Genomic DNA, 12479 nt, shown 5'->3' on the forward strand with positions numbered 1-12479 from the left:
GAATCTGCAACTGTATTACAAGTTCATCTACCTTATTCCGTATATTACATGCATTCAAATATAATAGAACATAGAACAGTACAGCACATTACAGGCCCTTCGGCCCACAATGTTGTGCCGACCCTCAAACCCTGCCTCCCATATAAGCCCCCACCTTAGATTCCTCCATATACCTGTCTAGTAGTCTCTTAAACTTCACCAGTCTATCTGCCTCCACTACCGACTCAGGCAGTGCATTCCATGCACCAACCACGCTCTGAGTAAAAAAAAAACCTTCCTCTAATATCCCCCTTGAACTTCCCATCCCTTACCTTAAAGCCATGTCCTCTTGTATTGAGCAGTGGTGCCCTGGGGAAGAGTCGCAGGCTATCCACTCTATCTATTCCTCTTATTATCTTGTACACCTCTATCATGTCTCCTCTCATCCTCCTCCTCTCCAAAGAGTAAAGCCCTAGCTCCCTTAATCTCTGATCAAAATGCATACTCTCTACACCAGGCAGCATCTTGGTAAATCTCCTCTGTACCCTTTCCAATGCTTCCACATCCTTCCTATAGTGAGGTGACCAGAACTGGACACAGTACTCCAAGTGTGGCCTAACCAGAGTTTTATAGAGCTGCATCATTTCATTGCGACTCAAACTCTGTCTCTTGACTTATGAAAACTAACACCGCATAAGCTTTCTTAACTAACCTATCCACCTGTGAGGCAACTTTCAGGGATCTGTGGACATGTACTCCCAGATCCCTCTGCTCCTCCACACTACCAAGTATCCTGCCATTTACTTCGTACTCTGCTATAGAAACCATAGAAACTACAGCACAGAAACAGGCCTCTTAACCCTTCTTGGCTGTGCCGAACCATTTTCTGCCTAGTCCCACTGACCAGCACACGGACCATATCCCTCCATACACCTCCCATCCATGTATCTGTCCAATTTATTCTTAAATGTTAAAAAAGAACCCGCATTTACCACCTCGTCTGGCAGCTCATTCCATACTCCCACCACTCTGTGTGAAGAAGCCCCCCCCTAATGTTCCCTTTAAACTTTTCCCCCCTCACACTTAACCCATGTCCTCTGGTTTTTCTCTCCTTGCCTCAGTGGAAAAAGCCTGCTTGCATTCACTCTATCTAGACACATCATAATTTTATATACCTCTATCAAATCTCCCCTCATTCTTCTATGCTCCAGGGAATAAAGTCCTAATCTATTCAACCTTTCTCTGTAACTGAGTTTCTCATGTCCTGGCAACATCCTTGTAAACCTTCTCTGCACTCTTTCAACCTTATTTATATCCTTCCTGTAATTTGGTGACCAAAACTGAACACAATACTCCAGATTCAGCCTCACCAATGCCTTATACAACCTCATCATAACATTCCAGCTCTTATACTCAATACTTCGATTAATAAAGGCCATGTACCAAAAGCTCTCTTTACAACCCTATCTACCTGTGACGCCACTTTTAGGGAATTTTGTATCTGTATTCCCTGATCCCTCTGTTCTACTGCACTCCTCAGTGCCTTACCATTTACCCTGTATGTTCTACCTTGGTTTGTCCTTCAACGTGCAATACCTCACACTTGTCTGTATTAAACTCCATCTGCCATTTTTCAGCCCATTTTTCCAGCTGGTCCAAGTCCCTCTGCAGGCTCTGAAAACCTTCCTCACTGTCTACTACACCTCTAATCTTTGTATCATCAGCAAATTTGCTGATCCAATTTACCACATTATCATCCAGATCATTGATATAGATGACAAATAACAATGGACCCAGCACTGATCCCTGTGGCACACCACTAGTCACAGGCCTCTACTCAGAAGCAATTCTCTACTACCACTCTTGAGCCAATGTCTAATCCAATTTACCACCTCTCCATGTATACCTAGCGACTGAATTTTCCTAACTAACCTCCTATGCGGGACCTTGTCAAAGGCCTTACTGAAGTCCATGTAGACAATATCCACTGCCTTCCCTTCATCCACTTTCCTGGTAACCTCCTCAAAAAACTCCAATAGATTGGTCAAATATGACCTACCCTGCACAAAGCCATGTTGACTCTCCCTAATAAGTCCCTGTCTATCCAAATGCTTGTAGATTCTGTCTCTTAGTACTCCCTCCAATAATTTACCTACTACCGACGTTAAACTTACTGGTTTATAATTTCCTGGTTTACTTTTCGATCCTTTTTTAAAAAACGGAACAACATGAGCCACTCTCCAATCCTCCAGCACCTCACCCGTAGACAGCGACATTTTAAATATTTCTGCCAGGGCCCCCGCAATTTCAACACTAGTCTCCTCCAGGGTCCGAGAGAACACCCTGTCAGGTCCCGGGAATTTATCCACTTTAATTTTCCTCAAGATAGCAAGCACCTCCTCCTTTTCAATCTGTGCAGTTTCCATGATCTCACTACTTGATTCCCTTAATTCCATAGACTTCATGGCAGTTTCCTTAGTAAATACAGATGCAAAAAACCCATTTAAGATCTCCCCCATTTCCTTTGGCTCCGCACATAGCCGACCACTCTGATCTTCAAGAGGACCAATTTTATCCCTTACAATCCTTTTGCTCTTAATATACCTGTTAAAGCTCTTTGGATTATCCTTCACTTTGACTGCCAAGGCAACCTCATGTCTTCTTTTAGCCCTCCTGATTTCTTTCTTTCTGCCTTGGAGTTTGTCCTTCCAAAGTCTACCACCTCACACTTCTCCGGGTTGAAATCCATCTGCCACTTCTCAGCCCACTTGTGCATCCTATCAATGTCTCTCTGCAATCTTCGACAATCCTCTACACTATCTACAACACCACCAACCTTTGTGTCATCTGCAAACTTGCCAACCCACCCTTCTACTCCAACATCCAGGTCGTTAATAAAAATCACAAAAGGTAGAGGTCCCAGAAAAGCTCCTTGTGGGACACCACTAGTCACAGTCCCCCAATCTGAATGTACTCCCTCCACCACGACCCTCTGCCTTCTGCAGGCAAGCCAATTCTGAATCCACCTGGCCAAACTGCCCTGTATCCCATGCCTTCTGACTTTCTGAATAAGCCTACCGTGTAGAACCTTGTCAAATGCCTTACTAAAATCCATATAGATCACATCCACTGCACTAGCCTCATCTATATGCCTTGTCACCTCCTCAAAGAACTCTATCAGGATTGTTGGACATGATCTGCCCTTCACAAAGCCATGCCGACTGTCCCTGATCAGACCATGATTCTCTAAATGTTCATAGATCCTATCCCTAAGAATCTTTTCCAATGGCTTTCCCACCACAGACGCAAGGCTCACTGGTCTATAATTACCCAGACTATTCCTACTACCTTTTTTTGAACAAGGGGACAACATTCGCCTCCCTCCAATCCTCCGGTACCATTCCTGTGGACAACGAGGACATAAAGATCCTAGCCAGAGGCTCAGCAATCTCCTCCCTTGCCTCGTGGAGCAGCCTGGGGAATATTCCGTCAGGCCTTGGGGATTTATCCGTCCTATTGTATTTTAACAACTCCAACACCTCCTCTCCCTTAACATCAACATGCTCCAGAACATCAACCTCACTCATTTTGTCCTCACCATCATCAAGTTCCCTCTCATTGGTGAATACTGAAGAGAAGTATTCATTGAGGACCTCGCTCACTTCCACAGCCTCCAGGCACATCTTCCCACCTTTATCTCTAATCGGTCCTACCTTCACTTCTGTCATCCTTTTTCTCTTCACATAATTGAAGAATGCCTTGGGGTTTTCCTTTACCCTACTCGCCAAGGCCTTCTCATGCCCCCTTCTTGCTCTTCTCAGCCCCTTCTGAAGCTCCTTTCTTGCTTCCCTATATTCCTCAATAGACCCATCTGATCCTTGCTTCCTAAACCTCATGTATGCTGCCTTCTTCCAACTGACTAGATTTTGCACCTCACTTGTCACCCATGGTTCCTTCACCCTACTATTCTATCTTCCTCACCGGGACAAATTTATCCCTAACATCCTGCAAGAGATCTCTAAACATTGACTACATGTCCATAGTACATTTCCCCGCAAAAACATCATCCCAATTCACACCTGCAAGCTCTTGCCTTCAGCCTCATAATTTGCCCTTCCCCAATTAAAAATTTTCCTGTCCTCTCTGATTCTATCCATGATAATGCTAAAGGCCAGGGAGCGGTGGTCACTGTACCCCAGATGCTCACCCACTGAGAGATCTGTGACGTGACCTGATTTTAGGACTGAGATGCGGAGAAATTACTTTAGTTAGAGGGTGGTAAATCTGTGGAATTTGTTGCCACAAGTAGCTGTGGAGGTCAAGTCACTGGGCGTATTTAAAGCAGAGATAGATAGGTTCTTGATTAGCCAGGGCATAAAGGGGTATGGAGTGAAAGCAGAGGAATGGGGATGACTGGAAGAATTGGATCAGCCCATGATTGAGTGGCAGAGCAGACTCATTAGGCTGAATGGCCTAACTCTGCTCCCATATCTTATGGTCTAACTGTCGTATCATCAGCAAACTTACTAACCCTCCCTTTACCCACCTCATCCAGGTTATTTATAAACATCACAAAGTGGAGGGACCCCAGAACAGATCAATGCACAACACCACTTGTCACCATACTCCATGTAGAATACAAACCATCTACAACCACACTTTGCCTTCTGTGTGCAAGCCAGTTTTGGATCCACAAAGCAAGGTCTTTTTGGATCCCATGCCTCCTAACTTTCTCAACAAGGCTTACATGGAGTACCTTATCAAATGCCTTGCTGAAATCCATATACACGGGAGTCTTCCGTCAGCACTCCATGGAGTAAGACGCGTTGGTGCTGCTCCTAACTTTTATTACCTACTCCACACTGCTAGATCCAGTTAAAGTTTGAAGATTTATTGCTTTTATTATAGAAACATAGAAAATAGGTGCAGGAGTAGGCCATTCGGCCCTTCGAGCCCTGTACCGCTATTTATTATGATCATGGCTGATCATCCAACTCAGAACCCAGCCTTCCCTCCATACCCCCTGACCCCTGTAGCCACAAGGGCCATATCTAACTTCCTTTTAAACATAGCTAATGAACTGGCCTCAACAGTTTGCTGTGGCAGAGAATTCCACAGATTCACCACTCTCTGTGTGAAGAAGTTTTTCCTAATCTCGGTCCTAAAAGGCTTCCCCTCTATCCTCAAACTGTGACCCCTCGTTCTGGACCTCCCCAACATCGGGAACAATCTTCCCGCATCTAGCCTGTCCAATCCCTTTAGGATCTTATACGTTTCAATCAGATCCCCCCTCAATCTTCTAAATTCCAACGAGTACAAGCCCAGTTCATCCAGTCTTTCTTCATATGAAAGACCTGCCATCCCAGGAATCAATCTGGTGAACCTTCTTTGTACTCCCTCTATGGCAAAGATGTCTTTCCTCAGATTAGGGGACCAAAACTGCACACAATACTCCAGGTGTGGTCTCACCAAGGCCTTGTACAACTGCAGTAGTACCTCCCTGCTCCTGTACTCGAATCCTCTCGCTATAAATGCCAGCATACCGTTCGCCTTTTTCACCGCCTGCTGTACCTGCATGCCCACTTTCAATGACTGGTGTATAATGACACCCAGGTCTCGTTGCACCTCCCCTTTTCCTAATCGGCCACCATTCAGATAATAATCTGTTTTCCTATTTTTGCCACCAAAGTGGATAACTTCACATTTATCCACATTAAATTGCATCTGCCATGAGTTTGCCCACTCACCCAACCTATCCAAGTCACCCTGCATCCTCTTAGCATCCTCCTCACTGCTAACACTGCCACCCAGCTTCGTGTCATCCGCAAACTTGGAGATGCTGCATTTAATTCCCTCATCCAAGTCATTAATATATATTGTAAACAACTGGGGTCCCAGCACTGAGCCTTGCGGTACCCCACTAGTCACCGCCTGCCATTCTGAAAAGGTCCCGTTTATTCCCACTCTTTGCTTCCTGTCTGCTAACCAATTCTCCACCCACACCAATACCTTACCCCCAATACCGTGTGCTTTAAGTTTGCACACTAATCTCCTGTGTGGGACCTTGTCAAAAGCCTTTTGAAAATCCAAATATACCACGTCCACTGGTTCTCCCCTATCCACTCTACTAGTTACATCCTCAAAAAATTCTATGAGATTCGTCAGACATGATTTTCCTTTCACAAATCCATGCTGACTTTGTCCGATCATTTCACCGCTTTCCAAATGTGCTGTTATCACATCCTTGATAACTGACTCCAGCAGTTTCCCCACCACCGACGTTAGGCTAACGGGCCTATAATTCCCCGGTTTCTCTCTCCCTCCTTTTTTAAAAAGTGGGGTTACATTAGCCACCCTCCAATCCTCAGGAACTAGTCCAGAATCTAACGAGTTTTGAAAAATTATCACTAATGCATCCACTATTTCTTGGGCTACTTCCTTAAGCACTCTGGGATGCAGACCATCTGGCCCTGGGGATTTATCTGCCTTCAATCCCTTCAATTTACCTAACACCACTTCCCCACTAACATGTATTTCACTCAGTTCCTCCATCTCACTGGACCCTCTGTCCCTTACTATTTCTGGAAGATTATTTATGTCCTCCCTAGTGAAGACAGAACCAAAATAATTATTCAATTGGTCTGCCATGTCCTTGCTCCCCATAATCAATTCACCTGTTTCTGTCTGCAGGGGACCTACATTTGTCTTTATCAGTCTTTTCCTTTTTACATATCTATAAAAGCTTTTACAGTCCATTTTTATGTTCTCTGCCAGTTTTCTCTCATAATCTTTTTTCCCCTTCCTAATTAAGCCCTTTGTCCTCCTCTGCTGAACTCTGAATTTCTCCCAGTCCTCAGGTGAACCACTTTCTCTGGCTAATTTGTATGCTACTTCTTTGGAATTGATACTATCCCTAATTTCTCTTGTCAGCCACGGGTGCACTACCTTCCTTGATTTATTCTTTTGCCAAGATTTTATTGAAAGATTTATGATTTAATTATTATGGCAGGGATCAGAAAAAAAGCTGGAAAAACCGTTGCTGAAACTGACCCAACAGAACAATCAGTGGAAGTCCTTACTTCAGAAAGAATGCTCTCTTTAATGGAAGATATGAATACTGAGATTGATAGTCTGGTGAAGGCTAATGAAAAAGTTTGAAAAAATTATTTCTGTCGTCCAGGAATCTTGCGGCAATCTGGAAATCCAATTTGGGACGCTCAAGAAGACTAATAACAAAATTAAAAGAGAACAGGAGGCAATGAATCAAGTTATTAAAGAACAATAATTAAAGATATTGGCTATGGAAAATTGATGAGGTTACTTCGGAAATAGAGAATCAAGAAGAAAACGGTTGATCTGGAAAGTAGAAGCTGCAGGATGAATTTACGCATACCGGGTCTGCCTGAAAATACGAAATCCGGCGAGCCATTAAAATATTTTACAGATATGTTATATTCACTTTTTAGTGAGATACTTGAAGCCCCTTCGATGATAGATAGAGCTCATCGCTCTCTCCGCCCAAAGCCTTCACCTGAGATGAAACCGCGTCATGTGATACTATGCCTGCACTATTTTACAACTAAAGAAGTGATTCTCCGAGATGCAAGGAAGCGAGGGAGGCTAATCTTTAATGTGGTAGCCATTTGTATAATTGGAGATTTTTCTCCAGAGGTTTATGCTGACAGAGTTAAATATTGGGAAGTGATGGTTGAACTTTATAAGAGTAATTGTCGTCCTTCTTTGCGCTTCCCAGTTCATCTGAGAATCTCTCCACCTAGTGATCGCCCCAAATGGATTGACTCCCCAGAAGAGAGTTGGAGATTCATAAAGGAGTTCAAATCCATATGATTAACCTATTTTAAGTGAATTTAAGATGGCTCATGTTAGTTAGGTTCCAACATAATATCAAAATATTTGAAATTGTCTACGTATTCATTTTTTTGTTTTGTCTTTAGTTAGTGGTGTTAATACATAACTGTCTGAAAAGAGCCTGCCAATTGGAGACAGGGGATAAGGGATAGTAGTTTAGCATGCTGTCCTCCTATTGGATGGTTTTCAGGCTTTGGGGGGGGGTGGGAGGGGGGGGGGTTATTAGATTAGGTGTGTTTCAACTGGGCAATCCTGAGAAGTTTTTTGGTCAATCATGTTGCTTTTTTAAAAATTATCTTTGATCGAGTTCATGCTTTGTTTTTCCTGGTAGATTTGATTTGTGCTGCAATAACTTACTTTACAAAATCTTATATTAAAGTTTAAATATGGATGTTAATAAAATTAATATAATATCTTGGAATTCAAATGATATGAACCAACCTATTAAGTGGAAAAAAGATCTTTAAGAAATTAAAAACACTTCAGGCTGATATTTTTGTACAGGAGACCCATATTCATAGGGAAGATGAAAAATGTTTGTTTAAATTTTGGAGAGGTTAACAATTTCATTCTTTATCAGTAACTAAAATTAGAGGGGTATCTATTTTTATCAAATCTAAAATCCTTTTCATACATTTTAATACTGTTACTGATTCAATTGGAAGATATTTAATTGTTACTGGTGTGTTATATGGTCAAAAGGTGGCTCTCGTGTGTTTATGCACCTAATATAGATAATCCTGAATTTTTTTAAGAAACTGTTTTGTGTGGTGCCAAATTTAAACGAATACAAGTTGATTATGGGTGGTGACTTCAATTGATGTTTAAATTCTTCGATTGATAGGTCATCAACCAATACATTGCTTCCCAATAAGGCTGCAACTTGTATTAACTCTTTTTTACTGGAATATGGTATGGTTGATATCTGGAGATTGAACATCCTGAAGATGGGGATTTTTCTTTCTTTTCGCATGTGTATCATAAATACTCAATTGATTATTTTTTGTTAGACACTCAATTGGTGCTATTTGTTGCCAATTGCACATATGATGTCATCACATTGTCAGACCATGCACCTATGAAAGTAACATTTAGATTTCCTGATAACATTTTGAAATCTTCTCAGTGGAGATTTACTATTACATTTTTACAGGACTTAGCTTTTGTAAGTTTTATTAAAGAACACATTTATTTATTTTTTGAATTAAATCCAATTGAGGGAATGTCAAATTTGGTTATTTGGGGTACGATGAAATTTTTTCCTCAGGGGACAGATAATTTCATATTCAGTAGGTTTAAGAGGGAAAAGCAAAGTGGAACTCTTAGTGATTGCTAACAGGATTAAAGAAATAGATAAAGTTTATTCAGTAACACCTAATGAAGATCTTTATAAGGAAATGGTGGAACTTCAAACACAGCATGATTTGCTTTTGACCTATCCTGTTGAGCAGCAACCTCAAATCTAAACGTCAATTTTACATGCATGGGGATAGGTCAGGCAAATTGTTGGACGGTCAGTTAAAAGCAGATATGGCTAGAAGACAGATTTTGAAAATATGAAGAGCTGATAGAGCTGAAATGTCAGATGGTCAGGAAATTAATAAGGTATTTCTAGATTTCTACTCTAACCTTTACAAATCTGACTTTTCAGACAATACTACTTCTATAAATAGACTTTTGCAAAAGCTGAATATACCTAAAATTTCTACTCAAGATATGAATATATTAGATGTGCCTATTAAACAAGTGGAAATAACAAGGGCTATATCCTCTCTTCATCAGGTAAGGCTCTGGGACCAGATGGATATACAGTAGAATTTTTAAAAAAGACTTTTACTGAGATACTTACACCTCACTTAGGTCAAGTTTTCACTCAAGTTTTCACTGATTCTATATCCTCTGGGACTCTCCTGAAAACTTTTTATGAGGCATTAATTTCACTAATTCCTAAAAAAGAAAAAGATTTATCTGAATGTGCCTCTTAGACCAATTTCTTTTTTTTTTCCTCTTTTCAAATCTTTTTGTTATATTATACAAAAGAAATAAGACCATAAGACAAAGGAGCAGCAATCGGCCATTCGGCCCATCGAGTCTGCTCCACCATTTTATCATGAGCTGATCCATTCTCCCATTTAGTCCCACTCCCCCGCCTTCTCACTATAACTTTGCTACTCAGATAACATGACTACATCAAACAACAAGCACATCAAAGTAACAACACTTACAATGTCTCAAAGAAACATTATCTTAAAGACTTAAAAAAAAAGTGATAATTAAAAAACCCCACTCTGCAGAAAAAGTGGGAAAAAACCCATTAGGTGTACAACCCCAGAGCCATACATCATACAAAAAGCTTCTAAAAATAAATCACACTGCCAGCAAGAAAGAAAAATATACGAAAAAATTTACAATTAGATCGTGGAGAAAATCTATCAATTAGCTCAAATGATAATAACGAGCAAATGAGCCCCATCTTTTCTCAAAATCAAATAAAGGTTTAAAGGTTCGACTTCTAATTTTCTCCAAACTAAGATGTGGCATCACTTGAGAGAACGGTTGTGACAAAGTGGGAGCTGATGTATCCTTCCACTTCAATAAAACGGCCCTCTTAGCTATCAATGTAACAAATGCAATAACATGTTGGTCAGACACAGAAATACCATGAATATTGGGGAATTATTCCAAAAAGCACAGTTAATTTATTAGGTTGTAGATTTTAAGTGCTTTAGAAATTGTTGAAAAAATGGACTTCCAGAACTGTTCCAATATAGAAAAAGACCAAAACATATGTGTCAGTGTAGCTATCTCAGTTTTACATCTATCACAATAACTATCAACATTCGAAAATTTTAGAAAGTTTCTCCTTCATCAAATGGTAACGATGTACAATTTAAAATTGAATCAGTGAATGACTAGCACAAATCGAAGAGTTAACCAACTTCAAAATCGGCATCCACTCCTCCATCATAAAAGTCAAATTGAGTTCTTTTTCCCAATCCTGTTTAATCTTAGATAAAGGATGCTTATCCCATTGTAATAATAAATTATAAATTCTTCCAATAGAACCCTTCATCGACGGGTTCATACTCAATAGTATCTAACAGGTCAGTCTCCAATATATTACTTAAATATTTTTGTAAGAAATGTCTAACTTGAAGGTATTGCAAAAAGTGTGAGTATGAAAGAGAATATTTATCAATTAATTGTTCAAAAGACATCGATCTATCTTCTTCAAATAAATCTAAAAAAGAATTAATAACTTTATTTTTCCAAAGTAAAAAATTGGATCACTCAAAGGCTTAAAAAAGTAATTTCGATAAATTAAACTGCAAAGTTTAAATTTTTTTAAGATTAAAAAAATTACAGAACTGGAGGCAAATTTGTAAAGAATGCTTAATCACAGGGTATAGGTTTAAATTAGCAACTTCAGCTAATTGTATAGGTAAAGCAACTCCCAATAACGAGGTTAAATAAAACTGTTTTACAGCTTTCAGTTCCAGGTCTATCCAAATTGGCCAATCATTCTCATCAACCCAATATAACCAAAAGCACATGTATTGCACATTAACAGCCCAATAATACATTCTTGGATTAGGCAAAGCAAGACCTCCATCCTTTTTCAACTTTTGTAAGTGACATTTGCTAATTCTTGGTCTTCTATTATTCCAAATAAAAGATAAAATAATAGATTGATCTGATCGAAAAAAGAGGAATAGATAGAGTGGATAGCCAGCACCTCTTCCCCAGGGCACCACTGCTCAATACAAGAGGACATGGCTTTAAGGTAAGGGGTAGGAACTTCAAGGGGGATATTAGAGGAGGGTTTTTTACTCAGAGAGTGGCTGGTGCGTGGAATGCACTGCCCGAGTCTGTGGTGGAGGCAGATACACTAGTGAAATTTAAGAGACTACTAGACAGGTATATGGAGGAATTTAAGGTGTGGGGTTATATGGGAGGCAGGGTCTGAGGGTCGGCACAACATTGTGGGCCGAAGGGCCTGTACTGTGCTGTACTATTCTATGTTCTAAAAAAACTTCCTAGTAAAAAAACAGGGATATTCATTAATAAATATAAAAATTTTGGCAAGATCATTTAACTATATGAATATGACTAACAAGTGAAAATGTAAGTGGACTCCATCTACTAAATAAATACTTCATAGAGTCTACCAAGGGAACAAAATTAGCTTTGTAAAGATCCTTATATTTTTTAGTAATTATAACACCTAAATATCTAAAAGAATCCATAACTTTAAAAGGAGTATTATCATATATAGAGACAATCATTTAAAGGAAACATTTCACTTTTACTGAAATTTATTTTATATCCTGAAAAATCTCCAGATTCATTGAATAATTTTAGCAAGGCAGGAATAGATTCGTCAGGATTAGATATATAAACCAATTAAATCGTCAGCATAAAGAGATCTTATGCATGGTCTCATTCACAAAAATCCCATGGATATTTTTAGCTTCATGAAGAGCAATAGCAAGGGGTTCTAATATTAAATTAAGTAACAAAGGACTTAACGGACAACCTTGCCTTGTCTCCCGTGAAAGCTGAAAAAAAGGAGACCTACAGTTATTAGTGACAACAGTAGCAATAGGAGCTTTATATATCCATAGAAACCA

This window comes from Mobula hypostoma, chromosome 2, assembly GCF_963921235.1.
Source record: "Mobula hypostoma chromosome 2, sMobHyp1.1, whole genome shotgun sequence".
Lineage (NCBI taxonomy): Eukaryota > Metazoa > Chordata > Chondrichthyes > Myliobatiformes > Myliobatidae > Mobula > Mobula hypostoma.